At 44.5% G+C, this 15,446-nt stretch overlaps 1 protein-coding gene across 2 annotated transcripts in view; it reads right to left on the bottom strand.

Moving 5' to 3' along the window:
- Positions 1–6,090, bottom strand: part of SGCD (sarcoglycan delta) — a 1,058,523-nt gene extending 1,052,433 nt beyond the window's left edge. For both annotated transcript variants that reach the window (XM_060415950.1, XM_042250671.2), the window contains exon 1: positions 5,435–6,090. The gene's annotated coding sequence lies outside the window, so the exon portion shown is untranslated. The remainder of the gene's footprint in view (positions 1–5,434) is intronic.
- Positions 6,091–15,446: the final 9,356 nt, after the last annotated feature.

The following is a 15,446-nucleotide window of genomic DNA, read 5'->3' as shown; positions in this document are numbered from 1 at the left end:
ACATGAAAACTCTTCCAAACTGCTGGGAAATCAAAAGCAAATATTTGGAGGAGATTTAACCACCTAAAAAGTATCCCCCCAAATTCAAAAGATCCTCACTAAAATAGCTCTGACACTCTACTACAGGGTTTAATTAAAATACAAACCAGAGTATGCTTCATATGCAATACTCTGTCTTAATGTTTAAGGAAAGAACAGTGACTCATATCAATGTAGCAGTAAGTCAGAAGAATTTAAAAAGGACAGATCTGGGTTGCAAGTTGGGGTCTAGCACTTAAGATCTGGGTGACCTGGGCAAGTTGCTTAACTGGTGTGATATTAGTTTTATCCTCGATTTAATGGAACCTGGCACGTGACTTCTGTTTAGTAAATACTGGGTAACAAATGAGTCGTTACCACGTGCCAGACACTGGGCTCAGCACTTCAATCACTGACCAAGATAAGTCCTAGCAGCATACATAGAAAGGACATCTTTTTATCATCATCAACGTCCAGATAAAAAATGGAGACACGGGCAAGTTCAATAACCAGACTAAGGTTATAACAACCAACAAGATGTAGGCCTTAACCTCTAGTGGTCTGCATTCAAAGCCCAAGTCTTAACCATTCAGTGTTTCTTTCCACCTTGTACTTCTACCAGCCATGCAGAAAAGCAGCTTTGCCCTCTGAAGTAGTCAAAATATTCCTAGATTATTGAAGATGGAGACACTGTGAGTGTAAGAGTGTAAGTTCTCCTCATTTTGCAATCCCATTCACAAACAGCTGTGGTTATTTACAACACATGTATCACACAGCTGCCTATCAGTTCTACCTCAGCTCAATTACCATCCTTGAATAAGAGGTCAGGGTTAAAAGCAACAGATTCAGAAAATAAATTTGGACCTGAAAAGGGAAAGATGACAAAACAGTTTGCTGGACAAGATGTCTGGCACCTTTGGCCACTTTTCAATGAAACAGAAGGGAAAAGATGTTGAGGTTACCGAGAAAACAATTTAAGTGTGCTAGAAAGAGCGTGGGTGTGATGGCAACTTGTTACCTGCAAAAGGAGGCACTGACATATCCCAGAGGAGTCAAAAGCATGATAATAAAGGGGAGGAAAGCGGTTTTTCTTATCCCACAGCTAGATCCACTAAACTGGGATACAGGGCTTGACACTCTGACACAGCAGCACATTGGCCTGGCTCACCGTGTCATTCTGTGTCAAGCATTACTAAAAATACTGACACTGATGCACTGAAGCAGCATTTGATGCTTCCTTAAACACTTCCAACTTGGCACAGGAAAAACCAAATCTAACAAACATCACTGTGATGGCTACACCCCTCAAAGAGCTCTCAAAGTTGCCTCTAGGATGACCAGCTTGTTTCCCTACCCATGGTACGTCAGCGTGGCCTGCAGCAGGCAGAGAGTATACTACTTTGTGTGTGTTTTGCTAGAAGCAGGAGGGGCTTGGCGTTCTCCTCTCGAAGCTGTTTGAAAGGGATCCACGGCGTCAGATGCCAAGGGCTAGAGAATAACTGGGGCAAACGGTACTAGGTGGATGCAGAGTTGAGGCAGGGACTAAAAATACAGATTTCTGGGCTCTCTTCCCAAAGGTTTTGATTCAGTAAGCCTCCAGTAGGGTCTGGGCACTTGCATTTTGATTGAATGTTCATTTGACCTCAAGGATCAGCCAAACACGAGAACCACTGGTGTAGTGAGTGCCGAGAAGGCTGGACTGAGACTCGAGATATCAGGGCAGGTCCCAGTTCTGACATCTACTGATTGTAGGGTCTCTGGCAAGTCTCTTTACAGTACTTAAACTGCTTCTCAATTTCCTCAATTGATAAGGTGGGGGGAGAGCGTGCCTGGGAAAGATCTCTGAGATCTTTGATTCCATCAGTCTAGAATGGAGTAAGTACTAGCAGACAGCACAGGACGTCATTAGGACCTTGAACCCTGGTTCAGTTCACTCAGTCATGTCCGACTCTGCAACCCCATGAATCGCAGCACGCCAGGCCTCCCTGTCCATCATCAACTCCCAGAGCTCACTCAAACTCACGTTCATTGAGTCGGTGATGCCATCCAGCTATCTCATCCTCTGTCGTCCCCTTCTCCTCCTGCCCCCAATCCCTCCCAGCATCAGGGTCTTGAACCCTGGAGTCAACCAAATCCAGGTCACATTTCCTCACTGGTGCTTCCCAGTTGCTGGGTCACAGACAACTTACAGGGACAAGTAATAATTTCTCTAAGTCTCAGTTTCCTCAACTATAAAATGCTGACAACGGTAACAATGTCTGTGGCACAGATTTTTCTGAGTTTTAAGTACACAGTGCACAGACTGTCCAGGACAGGGTCCCGCCGAGTGTCCGACACCTGTTGGTTGTGAACACCCTGACAAGGTCAACCAGAAGAGCTGTCTGCTGTCCCCTGGAGCTACTGTGATTAATGAGGTTCAGGGCAAGGTAACCCTGGCTGAGCAATCCTTAGGCTTGTCTTTTATGAAGAGAAACTCACAAGAAAAAAGCTTCTCTGGGGGGGGGGGGGCAGATACCAGAGTGAGGCATTAAACTGTGTCTCTTAAGAGGAAACATGGGGACAAATTAGAGAAGGGTGTTATTCCACCTATAGTATATTTATCAAAGTGTGATTCAGGGACACCCTGCTTTAGAATCCACAGGGCACTCATTAAATTAGCACATTCCTGGCCGTATTGGCTCAAGCCCCATGGGGAAGCGCGTCCAGTACTGTGCTTTTCTCAGAAGCTACCAAGAGACTCTTCCTTAAACAGGGTTTAGAGAATCAGTGGCAAATGCTCTTCATGATACAGCCCCCTGCCCCTCAATTCTCCAGCCCTGTGTTTACCCAGGGGAAAAAAAAAAAAACACTGAAGGCAAATGAACTTGTGCGTCTGCGTGTTTACCAAAAATCTAGACTTCTTATCCTCGTGTCATCTCCAATGCAGCTGGGTTCCAAGCGGGTGTCCAATTTCGCATAATGCAGGACTCCCCAGAGAAACACTCATGCACCCAGGGCTGGCTACTTAAGGATGTGGATTATGCCAACATCCTTGGAATGGCAGTGTGGTTTCTAAAACTTCAATACAAAAGCAAGTGCCTCCTGCTTCCTCTGCCTCCTCTATTCTCCACCCTTCCTCTCCACCCCACCTGGCTTCTTTACCTGGTTCCCATTCCTGTCTCCTTAGGCCTTCTTTGCTTACGTTCTTTTCTTTGGATATCTTTTCCTTCTTTTTCCTTATTCCCACTTCTCTCACTCCTCACTCTTCTTAAGCTTTGCCCTATCTACCCTGTATCTTCCTTCTCTCTTTCCCTCTCTCATTTTGCCTCTGTCTGTCTCTCTCCGATTCCTCCCTTGTTCTGCCTCTGTGTGTCTCTCTGCCTCTTCCTTTTCCTGCTTCTTGGTTTCTGTACATCTGTCCATGTATCTCTCTTTCCAGCCTCTGTTATACACAACACCTTGCTGTCCAATCTTCTTCTTGATGTCCCAGCTCCTGGCTCCCCTCCTAATAGGAAACCTCCAGGAGTCAGGTTTCTGGGCAGCCACGCAGGCTGGCCCTGTGAAATCAGCCAGCGCCCTCTACAAATCAAGGGGCTCACTCTACTTAAAAACCCTTGACAATTTGCTGCCAGAGTCCCAGAGTGAGGAGTGAGGAGGATAACTCCTTGGAAGGGGCACTAAATGGGGGCTGGAAAGATGCAGTAGCAATTACAGAGCAGCAACAGCAAGGCTACACTGCTGTAGTACCTAGAGCCTCCCCTGAAGGAGAAACTGCTGGACCAAGCACAAGCAGTGGAGGGTTCTTTTTGCATTTTGAGTGTCCGTCACTTTATTTCCATAGTACAAACAGCTCGCTGGCAGGCATCGGAGTGGCGGTGCCAAGGGGGTGTTGGGAAAGCTTTAGCATTTCAAAATCACCATTAATCTCCTCAAAACCAATCAACCTCCTTCAAACACAAAATCTGAGTGACAAGTCTCCTATGCATGGTGCCTCCAGACAACTTGTCTCCCCGCACACCTCTTCCCCAGGGTCTCTCTCTTCTTCCAACCTGACACCCATTTTTAAGTATCTCCTTTACAGAGAGGCTTCTGCCAGGAGCAAAGATAACTGTCCCCAATCTACCGATGAACAAACTGAGGGAGGAAGCCACACAGCTGACGAGGCAAGATGCCACTTTGGAGTGCCACTGCTTTCACGTTCACATTACTGGAAGGATGGTGCATTCAAAAGAAACTTTTTCAAAGCGCTGCCCCGCCCTCTGTCATTGTGCATCTCCGTGGGTGGGGGATACACGGCCTCTATTCTCTTTCTGTCCAGCTCTCAGACTACTTGTCCTCACACTGACCCACGCACACCACCTGTCCACACCCTTCCCAGGCACTCCAACCCAATACTTCCATCTGAGTCTTAGGATAAATGTGCAGCATAGAGGTAAAGAAGAATAAACTCGTGCCTTGCCCGGGTGTTTCTGCAACAACCCCCTCCCCTTCGGGGAACATAGAGGAGCAAAACGCTGAGGTCTGGCTCGTTGCCCAGCCTAGGGAACTAGAATACCCGCCACAGGGGCCACGAAGAAGGCCGGGCTGGCATCTGAGGACCAGCCAAGTCCGCGTCGCCCCAGCTGAATGCCCCCTCAGTTGCCTGCAAGTTGAAACCGCAGTCAGGCACACAATGAGGCCGCTGTTTTCCGACAGGAGGCATTTGGATGCCTCACACACTCACCCCAAATCGGGCCTGAGAGCAGAGAGCTCATTTCTTTACCCATGTTCAGATGCCCCCCTCCCCCAGAAGTAGCAGCCTCGGCCCTGTGGAGGGAGCGGTTCCCCTCCTCCGCGCCCGGCTCCAGGAAGCCCGCGCAGGCCACCTGTTGGACTCTGTCCGGCTGCCCCAGATCTTGCGCCCCCAAACCTGAACCGCGGAGCGGGGTACCCTACCCGTCAGTGAGAGACAAATTTCACTCGCGCCTTTTCCTGTGGCTTCGTTTCCCACTCCCAATCACCCACATACACAGTTCCTTGTATCCCAGCTGTTGCTTATAATGAAGCACGCTTAGATCTCCCCTAGGGGCGTGGGCTGCCCTGGGTCTCTGAGAGCACCCAGGTGGCTGCAGATCTCTAAGCGCATACGCTGGGTGCCTGCTTAATGCGCGGGCGGCTGAAAAGCCACAAATGGCAAATTGATTGGGGAACAGTCAGGGGACTGCTCTAGGGAGCCCCCTTTCTCCTCGGGAAGCGGAAGAGGTCTCCCTCCTAGGTTTAGAAATGAAGGCATTCGGGGAAGCCCCAAAGGCAATAGGATTGGAAAACCACTGTTGCGTTCCGCTGCCAAATCCCAGGATAGGTGCAGGGAGACTCAACTTTCTCCAGTCTCCCTGCCTTGCCTGCAAGCAATTACCTAGGGGGAAAGGGAGCCGCCTGGACCGACCCGGCTACTCACCCCTGGGTATGGACGCTGACCCGCAGGAGACCCCAGCAGACCCGCGCGCGCGCGCGCGGAATCCACGAAACGCCTTGGTGTCTCGCTCCTCTCTCGGGCCACGCGGCGAAGGCTACGCGCTCCAAGCGGGGCAGCCGAGGGCGGTGGATCCCATGAGTGGCGAGTTGGCAGAGGGCGCGCCGCCCGGCTGGGGGCGCATCGCTCCCAGGGCTGGGGCAGGCTGCGGCGGGGAGAGGGGCTCCCGGGGAAGTTGGCGACGCTGGGGGCTGACTTCGGACTTCGCGCTCGCTTCAGCTCGGGCGGCCGGGCGCGTCCTCCGGGATAAACAGGGACTTGCGGGCGGAATGAGGGCCGGCTGCGGGAAACCTCCGCTGGCCGCCGCCTAGAAAGAGTGCAGCGGCGTCGCGCCGCCTGGAACCCCTAGCAGCGCCTGGAGCAGAGAGCGAGCGAGAGCGCCCGGCTGCCTCCTCCCGGCTGCGGGCGCCCCTTGCTCAGAGCCCGGCTCGCCCCAGCCTGCCGCGCCCCTCCTCCTGTCCGTGTCCTCCCCTCCGCGGCTTCACCGGCTCGCGGGGCTGGGCTCCGGCCAGAGGCAGAGCGGAAGGCGGCCGCAGAGCAGGCAGCATGGAGGGTAATCTCGCCGGCTGGGGCTCGGGCTTGGGCTCCGGCAGCGGCAGCAGCGGCCGCCGCCTCCCGCGCGCCCACGTGCCGGAGCCCCGGTGTGCGCGCTCCGGCCGCGGGGCTGGAGGGAGGGAGCGAGGGCGAGCCTGCGTGGGGGTGGCGAGGAGAGCCTGCACACTCGCGCAGCCGAGGGGAAGCCGCTGAGAGGCTCGGGAGGGCACGGGGCTCCTCGTCTGCAGCTCCAGGAAGACTAGTGTGCAAGGCTTCCCCAGCTCCCCCCTCCCTTTGCAAAGCGGAGGGAGCCTGCCGGGGGCGGGGGCGCTCCACTGCACAGGATCCGCCGCGAGTAGCGGCTGGAGGAGGCTCCGTGTCTCCGCCAAAGGGACAGGTTCCAAGTATCCTTGAACACCGTCACGTCTCCCCCCGCGGAGAATGGGTTTCAGAAACCCCGGGTGAGAGATCTGCCTGTTTCGGCTTGCCCCACCTTCCCCCCAGAGTAAGGACTTTCCCGTTAACCCACAGATTCCAAGGTACTCCTCCTTCCAGGGAGAGAGGAGTTGTCTTGCAAGATGGGCCTCACAACCTCCAATCAATTGACCGATATTGAATGAGGCTCACTTTGAGCGATGCAGGGCCATGTCCTGGATCATGGGGCCCTCCGTGGTTGGAAGTTGCGTTGTCCTCTCTGCTCTGAGGACCCTTCCATAGGCCCTTCCTGGGCCTCATTGCTCCCACGGTTAAATGAGGTTCCTTCCCAATGGGATTAAGAAAGACAAACTTGTGTGAGAATTTTAAATACTTTAAAACATGAGTAATGGTTCAATACTAAACGAGAAGTATGATTAAATTAAGAAAAATTATCACCAAAAAAAAAAAAAAAACCCACAAAATGCTCATGTCACTGGGCACACACACAGTGACTGAGAGTTCTTAGGCTCCAATCTGCTCGTTATCTTGATGGGGAAATGGAGGCTCGGAGAAGACACGTGGACGGTCCAAGGTCACACAGTCCAATGGTAAGACACTTCCGGTTTTGGTCTCTTACTGCCAAACCTAGGTTTTGTCTGCCACGTACCAGTACACGAATTATGTTCAGCCTTGTGCTGAGACATAGCAAAAAGAAAGAGAGATTAATTCCCTTTGAGGTTTCTCAAAAAAGGGAAAAAAAAAAAAAAGGGCTTCGTGAAAGAAGTGGAATTTAAGCTAACTTCGAAGGAGTAGGCAGAATTCAAATATCTGGAAAAGCCAGATCCTTCAAGGGGAGAAAGAGAGGTCACTAAAAGATGAAGACGGTCATGTTACAGCAGCAGCAAACAAGTTTGGCAGGAGCAGAGTGCTTGCCTAGGCGATGGGGAACCACGAAGGGTTTTTAGCAGTAAAGGAAAATAATGAAAGCTTCGTTTTAGGATGATCAATATGTCCCTGTACAGGATGGATTAGAAGGGGAAGAGATGAAGGAGAGGGGAAAGAAGAAAGAAAAGAAATTGCCAGCGGAGAAAACCATTAGGAGGTCAAGACAGCTATCAGGTGCAGGTGATGGAAGCTGGATGAAATGTAATGGCAGGTAAAGGTGAAACAAATGAAACTCTCTATCCTTGCTCTTAAAAGCTTGTTCCATAGCAAGTGCTCTGCCATTAATTGCAGGGGACACTGTATGGAAAGGCACATGTGCTTGAGAAATAATTGAAAACTGGGGCTAACCCTCAGAGACAACAGCGGAGCTTTTCACAATAACTGATCTGAAGCTTATCTGGGCCTTTGGTTTCAACATTAAGCAACTGGGAGCAGCTCAGCAACAGACTTTGGAGAAGAATGACTAAAGATTTCTATCAATTCAGCAAAAGCAAAAACCAGAAAGAGAAGGGAAAATCTTGTTTTCTTTTATCCCTTGGATGCTCTTAAAGTCACAAATGATGGCTTCAGGGGTTTCCTCAGGTTCTTCCACTGGAAATAGTCTTTCTGACACTCTAATTGTCTTATGTGGACCAGCAGCAACAGTATTACCAGGGAGCTTGCCAGAAAGAGAATCTGAGGCCGCATCATACACCAACTGAATCAGAACCTTCATCGTAACAACATTTCTAGGTGATTTATGTGCACATTAAGTTTGAGAAGCATTTCTCTATCTGGTCAAGTCTTTACGGTTCTTCAAACTTTTGAGTATAGCATATAGTAAAAACAAGACAAACAAAAAGAAAATTTACATATTACACCATGGCTATACACACACCCACACACACACACATACACTTACTTACAAGTTAAATAAAAGTTTCACAAAACTAACATGTGATTCACTTCTGTATTTCCTATTTAATTTATATTTTTTAAAAATGATTAAGATTTACTGATTAATTCCATGATCTCGTAATCAACTGCAGTATGTGGTATGCAATACATTGAGCTGTATTTATTCTTTTTCCCTTGAGTTTTGGTTGTATGTTTGTGTATCTTACCTCTTCCACTAGTTTGTGAGTTGAACTTGGAGGGCAAGGTTCAGATATTTTTTGTCACTGAAATATAGGTCAGAGGTTATCAGAAGGTTTCCTATGTAATAGCAACTCAGTTAATATTCAAGAAGTAAATCCATCAATGAATGTATGAATGGATGGCTGCCAGGGGTTGGGGGCAGTCTGAGGGAAGAAAGGGGAGAAGCTTGGAATGTAGGAAAGGATTAAGCCAAGAAAATATTTATCCAAATCTCCAATTCCCTGAAGCAATATCAATGGACTATGAGCAGAAAAAGTCATTTATAGAACAACCATGCATTCAGATGTTCCACTAGCAGCCAGAATCTTATTTTCCAATAGAGCTCACCTTTATCGCTTCACAAAATTCCAAACCTTGCTTGGTAATGGCAGAAAGCAGCTGAATAACTAATGTAGATTATTAGAAAAAGATAAGAAATGGAGAAGTGGCAAAGCCCAGTGAGTTCAAATCTGACACACAAAAAGGAAGCTGCTCAGAATCTTGTCATCCTGGGACCCAGGCCACTGACTAAGGGGAGGAAAGAACTAGGATTAATTACTTGGATTGAGGTAGGTTTTGTCTGACTACATGGGATCCTTGGCAATTATATCTTTCCAAAATTCAAAAAATAATTTTTTTGGAGGTAGCAATTTCCTTGCCACAGGATATATATCACAGAAAATGGAAAAGTACTTATTGTTCACCTATCAAAGAACTTTAGAATGGAGAATATTATGACTTATTTGAGATAAATAAAACCATAACCTAAAATGTGATTATTTGAGTCAGAGTATTTCATACTGTGAAGAGATCAAATGTCTACCAGTTCAACTTCTCATTTTATGAAAATCATCATAGATTCCCTTATCACAGGGTATACCAGAAAGCTATAGATGCAGGATTTGATCTCAGGCTTTCAAACTCAGTCACCATGACTGCCTGTTATACTTTACATCAAAATGCTACAGACTACACAGTTAGGAAACTTCCTTGGTGGCTCAGACGGTAAAGTGTCTGCCTACAATGCGGGAGGCCTGGGTTCAATCCCTGGGTTGGGAAGATCCTCTGAAGAAGGAAATGACAACCCACTCCAGTACCCTTGCCTGGAAAATCTCATGGACAGAGGAGCCTGGTAGGCTACAGTCCATGGGGTCACAAAGAGTTGGACACGACTGAGTGACTTCACTTTCACGCAGTTAGGAAGGGCTTCCCAGGTGGCGCTAGTGATCATGAACCAGCCTGCCAGTGCAGGAGACCTAAGAGAAGTAGGTTTGATCCCTGGGTCAGGAAGTTCCACTGTAGGAGGGAATGGCAGCCCACTCCAGTATTCTTCCCTGGAAGAACCAATGGACAGAGGAGATTGTCAGGCTACAGTCCAAAGGATCTCAAAGAGTCAGACTTGACTGAAGTGACTTAGCATGCACACTGGAGAAGGAAATGGCAACCCACTCCAGTGTTCTTGCCTGGAGAATCCAGGAACAGAGGAGCCTGGCGGACTGCCGTCTATGGGGTCGCACAGAGTTGGACACGACTGAAGTGACTTAGCAGCAGCAGCAGCAGCATGCACACACATAGTTAGAAAACCCTGTTTTAGTGTAAAGACTGATTGATGAATTGCCTGAAAAGTCAGTGAGTGAGTAAATTTATTGAATGTCTGCTATGCAGAAGGCACTGTAGCAGGTGCTTTGTTTTATTTCATAAAATCTGCACTTTAAAAAAATCCATGAAATAAGACTTTTTAATCCTCACCTTGCAAATGAGGAAAGGAAGGCTCAAAGAAGGTAAATAATTTGCCCAATATTTTAAGGCTAGAAAGCTCCAGAGAAGCTTTTTAAACAAAGGTCTATATTACTTCTGTATCCATACTCTCTCTTTTCCTTATGCTTTGCTTCCAAATCACGGATGGTTTAGAGCAAAAACTGGCTGGAAGATGGAAGGACAGAATTCTGATTGGGGCAGAGGATTGAAATAGCTGACTTGATAAGTACACCCTTGTGCTGAGATCCCGGGATGTTTTGAAGGGTTGTTCACATCAAGGTGGAAATACTGTTAAGTACTTTGAGTACCCCCTCCTGGGTAGAATCCACAAACTGACTCAGTGGTGGCCCATCACACTTGAAAGCTACTGTGTAGCACAGGGAATACCTCTCAATATTCTATAATAACCTAAATGGTAAAAGAATTTGAGAAAGAATAGATACATAAATATGTATAACTGAGTCCCTTTGCTATATAGCTGAAACTAACATAATATTAATCAGCTATGCTCTAACAAAAAATTTTAAAAATACCAATTGATGCTGCTATTGAAAACTGCATTGCCATAGCTCAAAAGGAAGTTTTGCATCAGGAGAATTTTGTTCTCCATGTAAATTAGTGTCTTTTATTTGTTAAGAGCAACAGACATCCACCTAAGCTAGTTTGAGGGATAGCAAAGGAAACTCATTTTAAAGAACCAAGAGACTCAGGAAACACAGGGAAATTAATGAAACAAGGCCTCCATAAGGGACAGGAATTTGGGGATGGAGTCTTGCTAAATTTCGTATTCTCTCTTTAACCTCAATGTTGCTATGCTTCTATTCCTTGTCTCTCTTGCTACAAAAGTCTTCCCTGCTTCTCTGCTAATGTGGCAGACAACATGAATCACGTGCATTTCAAATAAATTTTGCAACTTGCATCTCTGGGCCTCCAGTCTTATCAGGAAAGGATATCTCATTGTTCAAATGTTCACCTTCAACCATATGACAGAACCAGGAGGGTGTAGTCACAGTAGCAACAAATCTCCTAGGAGCTTAGCTCCATGAATTAGACATAAAGCAGGCAAGGTGTGTTGGAGTACATGCCAGCAAAAGTACAGAAATACAGCTACTCTGCTCCTTACAATCTAATGCTTTAGAAGTGGAATTGGGGTTATTGGTATACACACACTGGAGTGTTAAGTAGATCACCAAGGAGAAATGAGGATTGGTAACATGACAGCTGGTTTAAAGCTCTAAAGTGCAATAGAGCTCCTTTTAAAGATCCCCACAACCTGCGAACCTGTTCCGATGAACCAGAACTAATGAATGTCCCAGGCACATATATCTGAAGATCTGTCTGTGCTGGGTTTCCTGGAAAGAACCCTGAATCAGATTCAGAAAACCTGTGTTCAAATCCTGCCTCTGCCCTTGCTTTTTATGCTGTTCTTGGCAAGTGACCTCACTTTACCAAAATCGGGGTTAATAAGCATGCCTTGCCTACCTCAGAAAGCTGTTTCAAGAAGCAAATGAGATAATATCTGTAAAGTTAGCACTTTATAAGATCTAAAGCACTGAGCAAATGTAACAGATTATTAGCAATATAAGAAATCAGAGGAAGCCAATGAGTTGTAACACTTAGGTTACCTTTGCAAACATCTATTCCACCATGCTCCTCTTTGCTTTTTAGAGTAGAAAAAAATAATCATGCTTCAAGAAATGTAATGAATGTGAAGTATATTTATTCTATTTTTATGAGGCATGGTTGGGTGAAAAAGATCAGTGTAGCTCAAAAGTAAAGGATTCCAAAGTCTGTTCTCTATTTCTGCATCTCTGTTGCTGCCCTGCAAACTGGACACAGCAGGGAAGAAGACGGTGGGATGAACTGAGAGAGTAGCATTGAAACATATAGATTATTATATGTAAAATAGATGGATGATGGGAAGCTGTTATATATCATGGGAACTCAGTGCAGTGCTCTGTGACAAAGTACAGGGATGGGATGGAGTGGGGGCTTGGAGGGGAGGCTCAAGAGGAAGGGGGCATATGTATATTTACTGCTGACTTACATTGCTGTATTACAGTGCATGCGTGCTAAGCTGCTTCAATTGTGTCTGACTCTTTGTGACCCTATGGACTATAGCCTCCCTCTATCTATGGAATTCTCCAGACTAGAATACTGGAGTGGGTTGCCATGCCCTCCTCCAGGGGATCTTCCCCACCAAGGGATCCAACCTGTGTCTCTTATGTCTCCTGCATTAGCAGGCAGATTCTTTATCACTAGCACAATTTGGGAAACCCATTGCATGGCAGAAGCCAACACGATATTGTAAAGCAATTATCCTCCAATTAAAAATAAATTACTTTTTAAAAGTGATGGACTGAGAGTATATAATTTTCGAGAAATAACTAGAGCCTTGAGAGGGCAGGGCGGGGGAGGAGGAAGAGTGGTAGTAGAAATAGTAGTAGAAATAGCAATAATAGTAATAGCATCAATACAGTAGAAATGATAGTACCCATCTGGTTGCCCTGTTTCAGGCATTGTGCTAAGTGCTTTCCACTCAGTTGCTCATTAAATTCATAGAACCTTCTCAGCCAGACTCCATTATGGTCTCAGTTTTAGAGATGTAGGGCAAGTTAATAATTTCTCCATAGTCTCAAATATGACAAGTTCAGACTAAGACTCAGTTTACTTCAATCCAAAGTTAAACCAAATAACCAAGACACTATTCTCTATTTTATATGCTTAGAAGAAAATTTGATAAATGTCAAGTTTGGGTGGTAACAAAAACTCATATAAAGGAGAGCATCTGACAATCAAAATTGTTCAGTCATAAGTCCACATATTTTTAATGCATGGTATTTTCCAATGAATGTGAATGATTTCTAAACATGACTAGTTTAATCCCTATACACCTATATTAATTACTTAAAAATGACAATACCAATTACTGTTGAAAACACTGAAAGCAAGAGCTTTCATTCGTTACAAGTGGAAACACAAAATGGAATAGCCACTTGGAAGACAGCTTGGTAGTTAAAAGTTGAACATAGTCTTACTATGCAATTGAGAAATTACACTCCCTGATATTTATCCAAGTGATTCAAACACATCTCCACACAAAAACCTGCAGGCAAATGCTTATCACAGCTTTATTCACCAAAAACTAGAAGCAACTATGATGTTCTTCAGTAGGTAAGTGAACTCAAGATATATATCCACACTATAGTACAGTGTACCTAAAACTCTGAAAAAGCAGGAAAAACATAACCTTTAAGAAACTATCAAAGCCAAGACACAACAAAGGAGACAAGATGACTAAAGTAATGTGGTATCCTAGTGAGATCTTGGGAAAGAAAAAGGACATTTGATTAAAAACTATGATATCTGAATAACATGGACTTTAGCTAACAAAAATGTATTGTTGTTTCATTGATTGTGAGAAGTCTACCATGCTAATTTAAGATGTTAATAATAGGAGAAATAGGGTAGGAGGTATATTGGTATATGAAACTCTCTGCACCGACTTGGTAATTTTTCTGCAAATCTAAAGTTAGAAGTTTAGTTTTCAAAATGTAACAATCTAAACCAAACTAAACCAACACAAAACTATAAAGCCTCAAGAGAGAAGCTATAGGGAATACATAGTATTCTTTCCTTGAATAATAAAATAATGAAACCAAAAAAACTCCAAAGGAAAACAAAACGCAACTAATTTAGACTCAATAGTGAGAAAAAAATAACAGTTAATTTTCCAAACAGGTCAATGTCCCCGTCTGAAATCATTACAACCTTCATGTTGTGGTCAAGAACAATCTTCTTCTGCATTTTGCTGCTTGCTAGACCTGTTCTGTTCATATTAACGGCTATTTAGACATCTTTAAGATAATATTGATCTGTGTCTAAAGTGGAATTGATTGTTCAGCCACTATTAAAATGTCCCTTTATTGTATAGGTGTTTACCTCAATGCACATTAATGCTATTTTGTCAACAGCATGTATTCAATGGTTAATAGATTCAGTCTCAGCTAAGCAGATACAGTCAAACTTCATGAAGAAAGTTTGATTTAGGTTTAGAAACCAATACAAAAAATGCAAGTGTGGATGTAGAAGGCCATGTGCCAATTTATTTCTGGAAAGAAGAATAGAATTATCCTTTAAAAAGATAACTGTTTTCTATCATCTGGAAATTACTTAGTAGAGAAAAATGTGTGTAAGCTAACTGCAGACATTTGATCTGAGTAAAACAATTAGGAGGTGATTCAAATCCTATTTTGCTCATCTATTCATTGACTTGCTGGAGGAGAGAACAGCAAAATGAAGATTTCAAGCCAGTTCAGAATCGCTAAAGGAAAGGATTCTACATTCCACAATTCTCACCCACTATGGCAAACCAGGCAGTACTGAACTATTCTTTTGGACTTCAAAAACTGTATAATTTTTCTACCAATGCTTCTTCAGTACAGTATTTTCTTTGGAAAGCATATTTAATGTGAGTTCTTTCTGTTGTGGTAGTAGTTTTGACTAACACAAATATGACTTCAATGCAAGATATTTGTTCTCCCAGAAAGTGTTTCTAGAATAAAAATTTGAGATATAGCATACCAATGGAACTGAATTGTTTTAGCACTCTGGAAACTCATGAGATTAAACTATGCATGTTAGATTTGAATTTTTTGAATTTAACAAATGTAATTTATTGTTAGAAAATATAAAAATAAGATATTGAAGGTTTAGAAACCAATTTAAAAGCTGTATGTGTATATATAGAAGACCATGTTCCTATTTATTTCTGGGAAGAAAAATAGAATCCTTTAAAAAGATGACTATTTTCTATCATCTGGAGATTACTTAGTAGAGAAAAATAATGTATATCTTAAGCAGCCATTTTAACTGAGTGAAACAATTAGGAGGTGATTCAAATTCTAATTTCTATCTTTTTGCTCATCAATTCATATCATGAAGTATGACCCAGAATTCCATACCTAGGTGTAAATCCCAAGTTGGTATTCAAACAAAAATTCATACTTCTACGTTCATAGCATCACAATTCACAATAGCCAAAAGGCGGACACAACCCAAATGTTCACCAGCTAATGAACAGATAAACAAAACATAGTCTGTCTATACAATGGAATATTATTCAGCCCCAAAACGAATGGTACATGCTACAACACAGGGAACCTTG

This window comes from Ovis aries, chromosome 5 (genome assembly GCF_016772045.2).
Source record: "Ovis aries strain OAR_USU_Benz2616 breed Rambouillet chromosome 5, ARS-UI_Ramb_v3.0, whole genome shotgun sequence".
Classification (NCBI taxonomy): domain Eukaryota; kingdom Metazoa; phylum Chordata; class Mammalia; order Artiodactyla; family Bovidae; genus Ovis; species Ovis aries.
The sequence above is the reverse complement of the archived record's forward strand: the minus strand, read 5'-3'. Positions and strand labels throughout refer to the sequence as shown.